This window comes from Loxodonta africana, chromosome 6 (genome assembly GCF_030014295.1).
Source record: "Loxodonta africana isolate mLoxAfr1 chromosome 6, mLoxAfr1.hap2, whole genome shotgun sequence".
Lineage (NCBI taxonomy): Eukaryota > Metazoa > Chordata > Mammalia > Proboscidea > Elephantidae > Loxodonta > Loxodonta africana.
This window is the reverse complement of record NC_087347.1, coordinates 123,020,963-123,025,103: the sequence shown is the minus strand read 5'-3', so window position 1 is coordinate 123,025,103 and position 4,141 is coordinate 123,020,963. Positions and strand designations below refer to the sequence as shown.

Here is a 4,141-nt window from a genome sequence, read left to right as displayed (position 1 = left end):
AGGAAATGAGTCAAAACCTAGGACAAGAAAGGCGCTGGAAAAATAGTGAATTTCGCAACTGTCTTCACTTTCAACCAAAGTGAATTTAATTAGCCTGTTCTCACTGTATAGATGTTTCTGGTAACTGTCATTTTCTGAGTGTCTGCCATGGGGCCAGTCATCCTGTTAGATACTTCATGTGCAGCATTTTAGTTAAGTCTGAACATTATCCATTATCCCTACTTACTCATGGGAAAACAGAGGTCTACAGGGATTAAGCTCAGCTGGTAAATAAATGATCAGTCAAGACTTAAACCTGGTCTTCAGACCCAGGGTCTCTTTTCTCAAAATTCCAAGCTGCCTGCCCAAAGATTTCTTCTCTCCCCTGTGGTACTTTTAGTATTTCCCACAAAACTAGCACTTACCATTGTGAGGTAGAGGCATTGGTGGCTCAGTGGTAGAATTCTTGCCTTCCCTGCAGGAGATCCGGGTTCAATTCCCGGCCAATGCATCTCACACACAGCCACCACCTGTCGGTAGAGGCCTGTGTGTTCCTGTGATGCTAAACTGGTTTTAATGGATCTTCTAGACTAAGACAGACTGGGGAGAAAGGTCTGGCAATCAGCTTCTCAAATTAGCCAGTGAAACCCTTTGTGCTGATGGCACAGGACCGGGCAACGTTCTCTTGTGCGTGGGGTCACCACGAATGGGACTGACTTGATGGCAGCGAACAACATTGTGAGGCAAAACTATAAACAATGCGACTCTTTTCTGTTCGACATGTGGAAGGTGGTCTCATCGCACCCCCAGACACTCACCCTCCCACTTTCAGATGGTTTGTGCAGCCTGGCTTGACTTATGTGAGGCTTTGTGGTCAGAGGCCCTGTGTTCAAATTCTGGCTTTGCCACTTGCCAGCAACGAGACCTCAGTACAGTGGCTGAAATACCCTGTCTGTACATCTTTCCTCATCCTGCAAAAAGAATTAGAGAGTGATGGCTATGCTGCCAATGGGCGAGCAGAGTGAACGTTGCTTAGACCTTGGCTGTCGCCATTAGTACAGGGAAGACGGCCTGTTCACTGGTGTTTACCGGCTCAGTTAGTTTCTTCACCTCAGACTGTAAAATCCTGGGGAATGAGACATATCTGATATTTATTTAGGGCCCTGAAACTCCATGGTAGAGTGCAGGGCATGGGTCTGATGCTTGATAAGTATTTGTCAGCAGCTTGCCTGATTTACACATTGGTTAAGAGCTTGGTTGCTAACCAAAATGGCTGGCAGTTCGAATCCTCCAGCTGCTCCTTGGAAACCCTATGGGGCAGTTCCACTCTGTCCTGCAGGGTCTCTATGAGTTGAAATTGACTCAACAGCAACAAGTTTGGTTTGGCTTTTTGCCTGATTTAAATCTCAGGCATTATATTTCACATGGGAAGACCAGGGGAGTCCACAAGGCCCTGGCAGGCCACACTGGTTAACAGTTTCCTTCTATAATACAGATGCTAAAAGCACCCAAGAGATACCAGGTAGGAGAGCGCGGCAGCTGGCAACCCTCGTATGACTTTCCCAGGCCTTAGAGAGCATGGGTTAGGAGATGACAGATTTGGGTTCAACTCCTGACTCAGTGAGTCCCCATCCCTGTGAGTCTCAGCTTTCTTACCTGTAAATTGGGGACAAACAAGACCGACAAGTTTGTGGGATCTAATTTTAAATGAGCCATTGAATACAAAGCATATGAGGTATGGGCAGGCCCTCCATGAAAGGAAACAATTATCATTAGCTGTACATTTGGGGATAAAATCTCTGGGCTTACTCACTTTGCATGGCAGTTCTGCAGATTAAATGAGAATGGATGTGACGATGCTTTGAAAATATTTATAAAGTTCAATGCAAATGAAGTTATTAAAGACCAAAGTCTAAATCATCTGATACACATACCGCTTTCTGTTTGCACATGCAAAGCAGACCACAGAGCATAAGAAAGAAACTGTTTGGAAATTCAGAGAAAGAGTTACTTCAGCATCAATGATCCAGTTGCCTAAAGCTAGAAAGAACCTTCAAGATCATCCAACTCACATCATTTTTCAGGTGTGGAAACTCAGCCCAGTGTGTGGCCAGTCATCCAAATTTAAAAGGCAGAAACAGGACTGGAATTCTAGACCCAGATGTCCTGTCTAGTGCCCTATTCTCTCCTTGCCATCCTTCTGGCCTGCATCCACTGTGTGATTTTCCAGGTATCTGCCTCCAGAATATTCTCAAGCAAACACTGGCTGCAACTAAGAATAAATAAATAAGTGCCAGGTCAGTCTTATCTTGTGAACATTTTGCCATCGACTAGGAGTTGCAGAGAAAATAACTTTTTTGGATCTCTTTCTCTATCGTCCTTTCTCAATAACGGTATAAAAATGGAAATGGGTGCTAAGGAGGAAAAAGGTGCGTTGGGGGGAAAATACCTTTCCTACAGACTGCTTTCCTGTCCAGCCCTCGAAGCGACTGAACTCTGAAATTCTGAGACTCTAGACCAAAAAAAAAAAAAAGTCTCGTTGAGATGCAGAAACGTAGCCAAGTGTCCAGCTTTGTCAAAGAAAGCTCTTGGATGCTGGAAGGAAACTTGTCCACATCAGTGTCCGAGTTTCTCTGTTTTCTGACGTTTTCAGTGTCTTAAATCTGTATGTAATGGTGGATTTAAATGTTTTTGTTTTTTAATTATTTGTACATAACCCTTTTTTTCTGATCATCCCAGCTCGAAGGCATGTATCACCTCTAACCTTCCTCCCTGCTTCCCTACCTCCGTCGGTCACCAGTGCCGGCCAAATCTTTTTTTCTGTTCCTATGACACTGGTCTGTAGCAGCCCTCATGCTTCACACCTGCCACCTTCCCCACTGGGATCTGGGATTCCATGCCATCTTCAGAGCCCAAGCCCTGCCTTCGCATCAGCCCCAGGTTCACCCTCCACAAATGCCCCAGGCTGCTGTAGCGTCCACAAACTGAAGTCCTAAACTTTTAGCCTGACATTTCAAACTCTGCCCTCTTTTATTCCTGTCTTGTCTCCCTTGATCCCCCAGAAAAAATGAATTTGCTGTTCCCTCATGTTTGCATGCCATTCACTGCATATTCAGTGCCCTTCTTCCATCTCTACTTATCAAAATCTCAGCCAGCCCTCATGTCTCAGGCAAATGCTACTGCTTTGACAAAGTCCCTGCTGGTGACTCCAGACAGAAATTATGTGTTTCCCTGTCACAGCTCCCTCTCATAACCTCAGACCAAGCTGCTGCGTTGTCATGTCCATGACTTCCTGGTACCTATGTCCTTGTTTGGAAACCCTGGTGGTGTAGTTGTTAAGAGCTATGGCTGCTAACCAAACGGTCTGCAGTTGGAACCCACCAGGCCCTCCTTGAAAACCTTATGGGGCAGTTCTACTCTGTCCTAGAGGGCTGCTATCAGTCGGAATGGACTCCACTGCGACAGATTTGGTTTAGGTTTGGTTTTATGTCCTTGTTTGGAGTCCCTGGGTGGCACAAACGTTAACGCGCTTTGCTGCAGTTTGAGCCCTTTGAGCCCACCCAGACCACCTCAGAAGATAGAGCTGGCAGTCTATTTGCAAATAATCAGTCGTTGAAAACTCTATGGAGCATAGTTCTACTCTGGCACATTTGGGGTCACCATGAGTCAGAGTTGACTCAGTAGCAACTGGTTGGGTTTTTTGGTAAGCCCTTGTTTGTCACAGTGTCCCTCTCAGGAGATACGTTGCCTTGGGGTAAGGACTGGATTTCCTTCTTTGCTCCTCGACAACACAAAGCACTTTGTCTTCCACATTCTAGAATTTCAACAATCATTTGCTGATTGAATAAAAGAAAAATATTTGTTTCCTTTTTTTTTTTTTTAGTAGAGTGCCTTTCAAGACATCCAGGCGAATCCAGTGTGCTGAGGATTGTATTCACCAATTCTGATTCTTCCCTGAATATCAATTTGAAAGTACCTTGGCCCCCCTTTTGCCTCAGTTTCTCCATATATGACCACATGTCAGGACACTTCTTAACCTACCTCAACAGGCTACTTATTTTCACCTAAAAGGTGGGCAAGTCATGCTTGTGTTATTTTGTTTTGTTTCTTGTTTTTAAGAGGACTAATCCCTGGTGGCGCAGTGGTTAAGAGCTAGGCTGCT

General features: G+C 45.1%; 1 non-coding gene across 1 annotated transcript; it reads left to right on the top strand.

Moving 5' to 3' along the window:
* Window positions 1–419: 419 nt before the first annotated feature.
* TRNAG-UCC (transfer RNA glycine (anticodon UCC)) lies at window positions 420–490 on the top strand. Its single transcript has one exon. It is a non-coding gene; the product is annotated as a tRNA-Gly (tRNA).
* The last annotated feature ends 3,651 nt before the right edge of the window (window positions 491–4,141 follow it).